Consider the following 13,674-nt stretch of genomic DNA (forward strand, 5'->3'; position numbering starts at 1 on the left):
CTCCCCACTGAGAAAAAGTGAGCCATGTCTGCATTTTTTGTGTGTGTGATGATGTTGGAGGGGAGCACTTGGAAAAAACAATAGGAGTTTGAACTTTGGCTAAGTGGAGGACAGATTTGGCCTCTAGTGTGAGCTAAGGTTTGGGGTTTTTTCAGCTTTTTTATTCCATGCCATGCTTGTGGGAGTTTTGTCTCACTCTTTTAAAAAGCCAGACGTCCAGCTGCTCCAAGGGGATGATGCCTGTCTGAAGCTATGACTAGAAGAGGCCACAAAAATATTTATGTTAAAACTGGATGGGAATTTTCTTTTGCTCTTGAAGTTGAATGTGTCATGGCAAAGAATTTTGTTACAAATGTCTCTTTGTGGTATCCTCATCCAAATGGGAGGAGTGGAGAGAATAGATTTGTTTCTCTCTCTATTTAATTGGACAACAAATGTATGTGATTTGTTTTGATTACAGAGTTGGTCAAGATAACCTCCAGAGGTTCCTCCCAACTGAATTGGTTCTACAGATCCATTTTTGAATGGTTAATGAAGTGTTAAATGAACCAGAAATAATACTCTGAGTATTAACTGCTGGCTTTTTTTCTCACTCTTGCAGCACTGCTATAGTATTAACTTTAACAAAACCCAAACAAACAAACCCACACAATCAATCAATCAAACAAACAAAAATCCAGCACAAAACCAAGCCCAGCTAGGGGGTAGAAGGAATTAACTGGTTTAACAAGGAAAAAGAGGTGTTTTTATTAATCTTGTATGTTAACTTGTAGTCATATGGAAATGCAGCAGACTGAGTACAGTTTATGTAATTCTAGATCTGACTTCTCAGCCTATGGTTTTGCAGCACATATGTTGTTTTATATGGCATGTATCTACACTTGAATTCTAGAGAAGTATTTTTCTAGTTAATTCTGGGCACAGATTTTGTGCAAGGCAGTCTAAGACTCCTGTGTATTTCAAAGAAGAAATGTGAGGGACAGTAAACATCATCACTTGTTCTCTATTTCCAGTGTTCTTAAAGCCAGCAAAGCAGGGGAACTCCCTGGAAATGGTGATAATCTCTCTTTGAAAAACTGTGCTCACATACCTGAGCTCCAGAAATGTAAAAACAAGATTCTAAGAGACCAGCTTATCTTTGTTGAGTTGTATGGGACAAATGATGGAGCACTGGAGAAGTGGCTGCTTCAGTCAAGTTTAACAACAGTTGATCAAACAACTTCAGGCTCAGTGATCTCTGGTTTCATGCCCTGTTGCTTTTCACCAGTAGAGGGTTAGATAAATCCCAAACAGTGGGCTTTGTTGGTTTTTGTCTACTCGTTAACACATTTGTTTTAACTAACTTACTTTCGTGGATTTTTATGCAGAAAAAGCTTGGCAGTTTTGCCTAACCTTCTGATTAAAGAAACATTTGCAAATGTAGCTTTTGAGGGTTGTGAACCACAAAACATATTTGTTGAATGCTGGAGACTTTTTGAATTGACTTACTGTAAGTTCCCTGAAATTTTGAGGCAGCTGAGTCACATTTATTGTGATAAATCTGGATGTTCTGACCCTTTTCTAAGGCAAAGAAATGTAGAGAAACATCCTTTGGGTTGTTTTCTCTCCAACAGGAAAGAGAAAAAGCTGGATGGTTGCCTCCTAGATTGTACAATGTGTCAAAAAACTTATCTGTCATTAAGACTTCACTGTTTTTCTGTTTTTTGTACTCGTTAGTCAGTCTTTTGCCAATACTTAATCTAGCACCTAATGATGATGAAGAATGTCTCTTGCCCAATATGCTCCAAGACTGTTCCTGATTTTTAACTCTTGCTGTTAAATTGGGTCCTGCTCCTTCCAAAAATATGAATTTTCTGGTGAAATTGCATTTGTTGTCTTGGAAGTCTCCTTATCTGTCAGCTCTAGCTATGGATCCTTCAGAGGACACTAAATCATTGAATAAAAAATTATTCCTTGTTGCAGCCTTATTCCTTCTCTTAGCTATCAGCAATCAACAAAGAAAGCAATTCTAGAACATCCTCAAAAGGCAAGAAACTCTGAACATAACTGGAAGGGAAATATTCAAGATTCAGCATTTCATCTGAGACTAATCAGCCATAAGTAGAAGTACATGCCTGTTCTGTGATCTGAATCTAATAGAACAAAATTTCCAGTACCTTGGGACTTTGACAGATGAATTGCTGGAAAAGTGAGGAGATTGATCTCTGCAAAGACGTTGGCAAACTAAATGTGGAATGCTTGAAAATACAAGTGCAAAAGAGAGAGAATGAACAGAGGGGTAAAGGCTTGTTTACCAGGCAAGCAGAGTGGAGAGGAATTGTTTCTTTCTCAAATTTCTCTTTCAGTTCTGACAAAACTCAATAAATTTGCTTTCTGTGACAAGGAATGTTATGATCCAGCTTTGGTGCTTGTGCCATTAAGATGCTTTTCATTAAGTCTGGAAAAGACTTTACTTGACTCTTGACTACAGGCACAGTTTGAAAGATGGAAGTTAACAGTGCATAAGAAGTTTCTAGATAGAGCTAACTTCCTCTGGGAAAAGGGAAGTCAAAACTATCATTCCAAATACTCCAAAATATGCTGATGATGTCATTAAACTGCTTAGACTCTAAAACATACCACTTAGTCTTCATATTTTTTTATTTGTATTCCCAGCTCTTTACAGAATAATCAGGAAATGCTGTGACTAGTAGCAAAAGTGGAAGTGATACTAATAACTCTGAAAACTGCTCTTCTGTCTTTGTGGATGTTGAACAACCAGTTCTACTTACCAGTTTATCAAGGCAGTCTCCACTGGTGGGAGGGAAGTGATAAATATATTGTGTTTTATCTTCTTGCAGTTTCATGCTGTCATCTCTGAAATCTTCAATTTTAAGGTGTTAATACTATAAAAGAGCAGTTGTCCCAAGAAAGGCTCTGGTGTTTAAGAGCTAATTTTTAAGCAACAACCAGACATCTGGAATAGTCTTGATTGAGATGTATAATTTAGGATGTGCCTGTGAGTTCCACTGCCAGTCTAGCAAGTTTTTTACAAAGATTGATTTGTGATAAATGGCATTTGTATTTTAGTGTAAAATTATAATATATGAAGTTGTAGTGCTGTAATAAACTTATACAGTTACATGAAGTTTTGGATAAGAGATTGCTAGTTAAAAGGCTTAAATTGATTTTGATATTTTATTTGAGAAGGCAGAGATTAAGTTTTTTGCTCGTGTTTCAACCAAGGTTGAACATCTAAAATTCTAATAACTTGCCTTCCTCTTCAGCTTGCTCTGAAATGGAGGATGCAGCACTAATGTTGTTATCACTGCTCAGCAGCACTGCCTTGATCTCAGATATCCAGCTTGGAATGTTTTGACAGTTCAGGAGCGATGGCAAAAAGTACCACCAAGAGATAAAGATGAAAACAGAGGCCAACGGGCAATAAAATGGCAGAGTTTATACATGAAGAAAAGGATAGCAAAACCTATTCCTGGCTATGGAAACTCTTCTGAAATATGTTGTCAAAGTGCTTTGTAATCCAGCTCTTCAAGTCTTCTTTCATCACCTCCTTTCCAGGCTTTCCATTGTACATCAGCAGATAGTACAGTATCACAAACAGCTTCAGGGTGATATGAGAAGTGTAACCATCATTATAGATTCCAGTCTCTTGTTGTCCTGGTATGTGGGCAGGTTATTTATTTAAACAACAGAAAAGATGCTTTACAAGATAGATATGCTTCCCTAATTGGTTTTTTTTTGTTGTTGTTTTTTTGGATTTTTTTGATGGTTGGAAATTAAATCCAAAACACTCAAGCTTTTGTGGTCTTCTGTTCTATTCCACAGTTAAACTTCACTAGGCTGAAAGCTGATTTCGGTCTTTTTGAATATACCCACCTGCAAACACAGTAATGAAATGTTTCCAAAGAACCATCCATGTAGTTAAAAAATACTTCTTTGTTTGTTCAAATGTATAAAATTCTCTCAATGGCAGGGACTGATTACTGCCAGTATCATTTTGGCTTTTTTAAAATAAAGGCATTTCAGTGTAATATATCCTTCTCACAGAGCCCTGATTGTAGTAGTAGGCTGCATGTGCCTTAGTCTCAAGCCATTTAATCTGGATATGAAAGTGACTTTCTAAACTGGGAAGCTGGTAAATCCTTAAACTACTGTAGAGATGTGACTGATAGTCACTGCTTGAATACCTATGAGCTTATGTCACTTCTTTGGGAAGTTCATGTTCACTACAAACATTATCTATTTAGACAAACACTAGTCATTTCTTTCTTGTGCATCAACCACAAATTGCTGGTCTGCTGACCTTGTTAGAGAAACAATTTGGGTTACAGCTTGAAGTAGAGGAAAAGGACACACAGCTTGGTGTCTCAGTAGCCCAATGCTTACCATGCTTCTGTTGCACAACATGGTTTGCAAAGCAGATGCTGTCAGGGAGGGGGTGATAGCATTTGCAGCATCTACTTTAAACACTTGCTCAGTGGTGAAACTTGTTGCAGAAACACCAGAGCTGCCTCTACCTGAGCCACAGAAATGAACAGTTTCCGTTGTGACCAAAGGCGCTTTTCACAGCAGCGCTCCGATGTGGTGAGTGAGAACAAGGGTGTAACTGCACCAGCCGAGGAGCGGGGTCACAAAGAGGACACTTGGTGTTGGGGGATGTGTGCCTTGTATTACCGGCAGAGCAGACCCTCAGTGACCACCAAAATAAGACCTGAGCACGTGCATTGGTGGGACCACACCTATTCTCACTGCTCATGCTAATGAGGAACCGAAAACCACTCCCACTCTGCCCACTGATGAGAGTCCAGAAAACCACACTTACTCTCGCCTCTCATGCTAACGAGGAACCAAAAGCCACTCAAGGTCTCCTGCTGGTGAGGGATGGTTTAAAACTGACTGGGAGTGAGCCACGTGGGATTCCACCACCACTGTGGGAAAAGCCCAGGCACTGAAGAACCAACAGGACAGCCCAGGATCCATGCTGGTGACTCTCCTGCTTGCTCTCTCTCTCTCTCTCTCTCTCCTCTTTCCCTTATACTCTTAATGTGGCAAAATAACGTTGATATTGTTGAACAGGCATTTGTTCTCATTTGTAGCCTTATTTGTGCAGGGAACTTTAACATCAGGTCATAACAGGTACTTCTAACAGTCATGTACAGGAATGATCAACATTTGATTAAGGACGCTGAAGAACCATGTCCCAGTTTGCCAGAGCTGGTTTTGTGCTTCAGGCTGGAGCATGCAGGGCCTGCTGACACACACAGTCACAGTGAATCATGTTTGTTTGCACTTGTTGAACACAAATGCAAAGGTGTTGATGTCTTGAGCATCACGGTTGTGGTATCCAACCTGTACATGCAGGGAAAAGTGCTTGTTGTTCAACCAGGGTCAACAGCTACAACAAGCATAAATACTCCTTGATGTTCCAGAGAAACTTGGTTTTCTTTGTAACTTTCGTGAAGCAGTCAGATCAGTTTACAAAATCGGGAGTTTAGTCTTGCAATGTTGTTTCACATAGAAGGCCCATTTTCCTGTGTGCTTAGGTGCAATACACCGATGTGATCTGTGACTTTTAGGAAGATGAAGCCTGGTGGGAGCCATTAGTGGTGCCAAAATTCTTTGCAGATGAATTTATCCCCGCTTGGTGTTGGGGTTAGGCAGGACAGTCTTGGTCTGTTGAAAATGTTTTATGGAAAACTGTTGCTGTTTACCTTTCAGCAGGGTTATCATCTACTGCTAAATAAATATTTAGTTAATTACCATTGACTGTATCACAAACAAGTGATAGGGAGTAGGACTTCATTTCTGACTGACCCTTGAAGATCTATGGTATTTTCCTGTTGTGACTGTAGCTCATGTGGAAGTAGACAACAGTTTCCACAGGGCAGGGTTTGCATAGAACTGGATTTGTTTGCTGCTGAATTATTCCATGTGTCTTTGTATAGGATAGCCTGCTAAGAGCTCTCTGAGTTTCAGCTGTTTATAGCACAAGTGTAGCTGCAGAATCGATTTTTTTCATTAGCAGTGGCTGTGCCTTTGTGTTAACTCTGCTACAAACTTCCTTCACTTAACAAATGGTTTTGAAAAGGGAGCTAAGGAGTAGCTCAGTGGAGAAAGCATTGTTTTAGGTTTTCAGTTGAGGAGTTTAAACAAAGAGAAAAATAAAACAACCTACTTCCATGGCTTTTGCTGAGGCATGTGGTTCCTTACAAATCCTCTAACAAAAATGAAGTTGCAGATATCCTCTGTTTGCCAGTAAATAAAAGATAATGATTTCTGCTAACTCAATTCAGTAAGTCCATGCAGACTAAGCCCATGTTCCTGTTAAGTACTATTTGGCTACAGAAATCTGTAAAGATAGCATAAATGGAAAGCTAATTTATATGTGGATTACAGCACTGAAACTTTAATTTCCAGTTCACTCTTCTAGGCTTACTGCTAAAAATCTGTGAAGATGCAAGGATGATGCTGTCCACTGCCACTCCAAAAATCTTTTTTCTGGTTTTGCACACTGGTTACTTTCAGGGTCTGGAGTAACTTGGTGCAGCAGAAATACTTTTATCTCAATTTAAAGTTACTGCCAGACTGCATCCTAAAAAATGTCACATGAGAAGTAAACAAGATACTGTAAGTCAGTCTGAGTCTGATGTCTTTTTCAGCTGCTTCTTAGTAAAGATAGGGCTCACAGGGTGACTATTCTGAGTAAAGATGAATGTAAATTAATAATTGAACTCTCTTTACACTGTTTCTTGTGTTAGAGAGGCAAGTGTAGCTGTGTGAGGTCTGCAGCACCTCCGGAGTTTTATTTCAGTTCTTTCCCTGCCTTTCTGGGTAGGGACACTTGGGAGAGGAAACCTTTCCTCTTCCTCAGTGCAACTGGAGGTTCACTGAGCTGCAGCAGTTACTTCTAAAAGCCAAGGTGACCAGTCTGGGGAATCAGCACTGGATCTGAGTTCCAGGTCTGCTGCACATCTGCTCATGTTGGGTGGGGATTCAAACTAGATTGGAGCACAGAACACCTGGATTAACTCTGCTCTGGTTCCTTGTCTGTGTGCCAGCACTTCCTGTTTTTAAAGATCCTGTTTACTGTCTGCATTCCAAATATCCCAGGAAGGTGGGAGGATGGGAAGAAACATGGAAAGAAAAGTAAACAGCATTATTTAAGGTGGTATTTTTATAATTTTTTTTTTAGTTATATAACCAGTATTTGTTACTTTTGAAACCTGGTTTCATTAGTTACATTCTAGACTAAGCTTTTATTTACATTGTCTGACACTAATTTCCAAAAGCAGAACTGCATTTGAAAGCTGACATTAAAGCATTTGAAACATTAAAACATTTGAAAGCTGACCTATTTGCAGCAAGGAGAAGAGTGAGGTTTTGTGGTGTGCTTTGGCTTCATATTCTTCCTGAAGTTCACATAAAACAATGTCAGCTATATGAAATGGAGTATTAAACAAAAATTTGTAATTAGAGGAAAACCTTATTTCTATGGGTACAAATGTCATGTTGCTCTGATTTTGTTGCCCAAGTTTAAAGCTTTTGATATAAACAGTTTGAAAGAATTTGGGTGCTGATCACTGACCTTCAGAGCTCACAGCTTGCTGGGGAGGAACAGCACACAGCCAGGTGGAAAGATAATTCTTACCCTGCTACACAGCAAGCCAAGCTAATTGCTGAAATAATGAGTAAGCAGATATGTGAAGTGTAAATAGATGGTATGTTGCTTTTCTACTTCTTTATTGTGCTTTATGACTACTAGTCCTCTATAAATAACAAAATCCTGTCCTTTTAGGTGGAGCTAGAGCTGGAATTACTGAATGATTTTGGACTAAAAATGAAAATTTAATTCCAGGTTTTTCTTTGTTTAACAAAAAGTTCTGTCTTTAGCTGGAAGAAAATGTTCCAGGACAGATACTGTGCCTTTGGTATGTCATGGGATCCCTAGGGAGAAGGCACAGTCATAGTGGGAGTTCTGGAGGTCACCAGCAACTTGAAAATGCTTCTTTCTTGTGATCCTGTTTTCATGGCTCCCAGACAGTGAGGGAAGCTATAAACACTATGCTTGCATAGATGGGGGAGGGCAAGCAAGGGGATTTCAGAATAAGAACTCACAAAGGTCTTTTGGTTCACTTGGAGAGGAAGAAAATACTCCAGCAATAGTAAATCTTTTTAAACTGATCATTTTGGATTTGTTTCAGCTGTTTGATCCTGCAGCAACATAACACACATAGTTCCTCTTGGGAAATACTTTGCAGTGAGTTCTTTTTTCAGGATGACCTCACCATTAATTTTATTCATAGTATCTGAGAGTCACTAGGAGAATATTGTGTTCTGAAAAAAAATCTGGATGCAAGATAACTTTAAAGAGAACAACTCTGAAATGTAGCCACCCCATATTCTCATACCTAACTAAAATGAAACTTCACTAACTTCTAGTGAACTTTTGCATTCACAGGGAAGAACAATCTTGTATTTCAGCAGTACTGTTATTCTGCAGTTGTTGCCAATAATTTTAGTGGTGTTTAGCTCTGTCTAGAACAAGGCAAATGTACTCAGCACTGTTTTTGAAAGGTGGAACAAATGGGTAACTGCAAATAAAATTGGTAGTGTTTGGAAATACTTGCCTGTTTCAGAAGGAAACTAAATGCTCAGATGTTTTTGACAGTATTAAATCCTCCTGTTTGCTTCCCTTGGGCCCTGTTTGTGATCAGATAAGGAGTTCCGGGTATCTGCACATTTTCTGGGAAATAAGGACGAAAGCAATGCGTATGAAATAAGACACGCCTGCAACAGGCTGCTGTTTTCTATTCTGAACAAAGCAGTGTTTTTACCACTTAAATCTGTGTATAATAATGTTTTCATGGAGGACAGTTTCAGACATCTTTGTACTAGTCTTCCTGAATTCTGGAAGAGTGCCAGCTTGGCAAACAGGAAGAACAAAAGGACAGTACTGAAAATACCTCGTCTGGGGCAGTCTCACTGTCACTACACAGCAGGCTTGGACAGCAGCAAAATCAGACACAGCTCTGCCCAGTTTTCTTCATGTTTTCGAGTGCCTGATCTGTCTGATGGTGAGAATAAAACATTTTGGCCTTTAGAAAGATTGAAATGTCTCTTGCATTCTGAAAAGTGTTGTTCTTGTTCCAGGAAATCTTTGATTTGCACAAACTCTCGGCTTCTGTTTTGGGGATTGCACAGTACTTTATAAAGGCTTATTTGGGGTCATACTTGTAAGTGATATTTCTCTCAGTGTGACAGAGAATCAGGAAAATCATTTAACCTACACGTGAGCACACAGGAAATGAGGATCATAAATTGTTGGATTGTTAAATGGATAGAAGACAGTGCTGAGAGTCTAAAGTAAACTTCTACCTGGAAAAGAAATCAAATTCAGATACAAATCCTAATGAGCAGCTCTGTGATACCAAAGATGCCACAAAATAATATAAAACATTGCCACATCCTGTCTGTAAAAACAGTGTAATGGGATTTGTCTTGTGACTGGAAAAACTAATGGACTTCAATTAAAGTGTAGCAGTTTGCTGAATGACTCATTCAATTTCAAACGTGGGCTGATAAAATTGTATCGAGTGTTCAGTCTGTCCTTTTGAATGGGTTTGAAACACTGCCTGATGTGTACAGCAGTGCAGATTATTCCCTGCTCAGTCACTGGGATGTGGGCACCTCTTTGCATAAGCATCCCATATTTGATACTTCAGTACAATATTACAGCACAGGGCACTTCTTGCTTCCTGGTGTGATTGCTACATTTCTTGCTGGTTGGTACTTTAGAGAGGGAAGACCTCCTTGCAGAGCCTCAAGAGTAGCTGTAGGTACTTGTGCTGATGACACAGACTTAACTTTGCTAAAGTGAACAATAGTGTTTTTTCCCTAGATTGCCCCCCTGGTATACAGAGTGTATCTTCATCTGTGAGGCAATAAAACTGTCATAGTTTACTGGAACCAAATTTTATAGCTTTGAATCTCCTATTCTTAATAAGGAATTATATCAGCTCCATCAGATGATAGCTAATTTCTATCCTATAAGAAAATAGGTTACATGCATCAGCATTCATATGCTAAGTGTATCTGGAAGCAAGTAGGAATCTGTATTATGGAAGGGATGTTTATCTTCCTGCTGTCTTCCCTCATACATGTTTATTCTTTTTGAATGGAATCTCAGAACTAGAGATTGTTTTATGCTAGTCCAGATGTCCCAAAGCTTTTGGCAAGGAAAAATGTTTGAGGTGCTTTAGAGGGGTCAGGGATTGCAGGTGTGATGAAGTGTTCATTTGAAGTGTTTGCATGTCCCCTTAGTTTAATTTAAATAACATCTCTCTAGAATTCCCTTAAAATTACAGTCCTTTTACTGTCGAAGAACATAATTGATTCTATTTATTCCAGGCAGCCTTCCAGATTTGAAAGTGTACACAGAAACACAAGCTGCCAGCTATACTTCAAAACTGTTTCTGTTTACATTCTTGCTTTCCAAATCCAAACCCTGGAGGCGTGCTTACATGTGCAAGTGAAATGAATGTGCACACAGAGTGACTGCATGCACCATTCCAGCAAATGCTTGTGTCCCAGCATGAAACAAAAGCTGCTGTCTTGGTGCAGTTGCTCTAAAAATTGTAGATTTTGGGATGTCACATCTGGACCATTTGTAAGTTTTTAAAGAAAAGATACTGAGATGTCATTTAAGGTTTCAGTTCTTTAAGGAAGCCAAGGTTGATCCTTATTTTGAAGAGATGATTGGCTAAATGGATTTACATTTTTGATGTCTGTGTCCCCCCTGCTCCTGCCTCTGTTTCTTTGTTGCTGGTAGGGAGGGAGGAAAATTTGCAGTGGAAGGAGGCACCATCCTTGCAGCTGCTCTTGCCCAGCACTGCTGCAGCCAGGCAGCCCCCCAGTGCAGACCTGCATTAGGCTGACTCCATGGGGATCTCAGGGAGGAGCTAAACAACAGAAGGCAGCACTAGAAAGGGAAAGTGAGTTGTTCTCTGCCTCTTCCATCCATCTGACCTGTAACCAGTTGGCTCAGGGAGCCCCAGTGCCAGCAGGGTGAGGAGTGAGAACACACCTTGGGCAGGGTGAAAATGGGCTCTCATGGTTCAGAAGAGCCTCAGCAGGGTGGTGGAACTGAAATTAAAAGGCTGCTGGTATAAACTCAGTCTGTGTTGTGAATATTTAATTTGGTTGTGGTCCATCTGTACTATCATTGTGTGTGTGGACAGGAAAGCTCATATGACTGCATATTCTTGTTTGTTAGGGGGCTTTGTTCTGGTTTGTACCATAATAGTGATGAGCTTCTGCCTGTGTTTGCAGTTCAGAAATGTAAATAGGCATGTGATCCAGTGAAATGGAGAGGGAACCTCGTAAATGCTTTGCCTGATCAAAAAGATGCCATTTAACTTGTGTATTTTGTTTCATCTGTGAGCTGAGGATAGTTAGTGGTTTGGAGCCCTCCAACTTACTCTGAATGGGTTATTTGGGTTCACTGGTAATGTTTTGTAATTGGTAAGCTTCCCAAGTTTGTCTCTGTAAATACACTGTGTGTGCTGGGAGCTTTCCATTTCAGCATCCGCTCACTGAGGCTATTACCATGATGAGGGAAATAAAACAGCTTCTTTAAGCCCTTTCTTAAAAAGAAGTCAGTTGCAAAGCGTTTCTAAATATGCATGAGGTGGTAGTGGAAAAGCATTTTTCTAAATCTGCAGTGGCACTTCAGTGCTTTAGTGGATATTTTTAAAAGCCCAAACTACAACTACAAAGGAGGGATTTAAAAAGACAATCCTATTGCTACTCAGAGTTGCTTAGGAAGCAGTGGGTTTGGGAAAACATCATTTTTATTCTGATGTTTCTTTGTGAGAGCTGAAGTGTGGCAAGAGCAGGTACTGGATGTACTTAGAAGAAAACTGTTTGGAAAAGAAATGCTAATAGAGCAGGGAGGATCACTTTTTCTAACATATATAAAACATTATATATGAATTTTATATGTACATAATGAATATATACAGGCATACATTATTATATAAATACATATTTTTAAAATTTGCTGAGCAAAGAGCAAGCATTGCAACCAGTGCTTTTCCACAGTGAGAGCTTTCAGGAAGTTGATCCAACAGATTCAACAGAAGAGATGTGAAGCTGTTGGCTTGTGGGTTTCCCTTCCTTTCTGTTGTTAAAGAAAACTGAGATACAGAGGCAGTCCTAAGAGAGTTTGTAGTTACAGGACAAGGAGTAAAGGGTGCAACCTAAATGAGGGTAAATTTAGGCTAGGTAGATGTTAGGAAGAAATTCTTGACTGTGAGGGTGGTTTGACCTTGGCACAGGGTGCCCAGAGAAGCTGTGGCTGCCCCATCCCTGAAGTGTCCAAGGCCAGGTTGGACTGGGCTTGGAGCACCCTGGGCTAGTGGAAAATGTCCCTGCACATGGCAGGAGGGCTGGAATGAAATGTTCTTTAGGGTCCCTTCTAACCCTTAACATTCTATGATTCTGTGATGGATCTCTCCGAAATTAAGAGCAATGAATGCACAGAGAAGCAACTTTGTTTCATTACAGAAAAATCCATCATATTGTGTGAAAGTATCAGGAGTCCAGTAAAGAAGATGAAATATTTTGTAACAGGAAGTGTTCTTCAGTCTTGTCACGGGATGTGAACAGTTTGTATGTGAAAACATTCTGAACAAAGTGGATTTCTTTTGCAAGTACACAAATTTTGCCTCTGGCTGAGGAAATTAAAAATAGGTAGGGATTAGGAGTGTTTATTGGTGAAGTATCACTGTGTGCCTGCTGGGTAGTTCTGCTCTCCTTTTGGCATCTCCCCTCACCCACTGGGCTGTAAACATCTCTGCTCTGTTCAGATTCTGGTTTTCTCATACTCTGAACCATTCTCATTTTCTCTCTTTCTCATACTCATTTCCTCTGCTCTAAGATGGCCTGAGCAGCACAGATAGAAGGTCACATGTGCTCCCCTTTTTCCTTTGGCTTGGCAGAGACATTCATGCAGCTGCCAAAGGGAACTGGAACTGGGCATTGGCGCTAAATAAAACAAGCTCAGCTACAAAGTGTTAGTGGGGCTCAGTTCTTCTGTCTCATTCATGGAAAAAAGGGTTTGTTGTTGGTGTAAGTAGCTTATACTGCTCTGAAACAGCCATGGCCAAGCCTTGTGTGTACATGGATTCTTAAAATCAAGTTTAGAGCTTTTAGTAAATGCTTATAACTATTATGTATGCGTTGTTTGAATACTTTAGAAGTTTGAGATGAAGAAAAAAAATTAAATGTGGAAGATTGGTTTAGCTAAAGTTAGAAGAGCTGATGATTTGTATCATCCAAATGATAATAAATGCTTCACTTTCCAAATTAAAACTGTGGAGAGCTTGTCTTGAGATTTGGTTAAAAATTTCTGTAATAATTTGAGTGTTAGATATTTCCTCTCCCCCCCCATTAGTAAAGAGTTCTATTCATGAATTAGAAGTTCAGGTAAAAAAATACAAACCTCTGTTTATAAGACTACATATATTAGCATTTTTCCAAAGTAAATGTTTTGTTTGACTAGATATTGAGATTCAAAAACAAGTTCTTAGGCTTAGTTTTATCAAATCTCTTTCATGAATGTAAAATTTAGCCTTGAATAGTCATCAACAATTACAAGTAGCATTTGAACCATTT

This window comes from Erithacus rubecula, assembly GCF_903797595.1.
Source record: "Erithacus rubecula genome assembly, chromosome: 11".
Classification (NCBI taxonomy): domain Eukaryota; kingdom Metazoa; phylum Chordata; class Aves; order Passeriformes; family Muscicapidae; genus Erithacus; species Erithacus rubecula.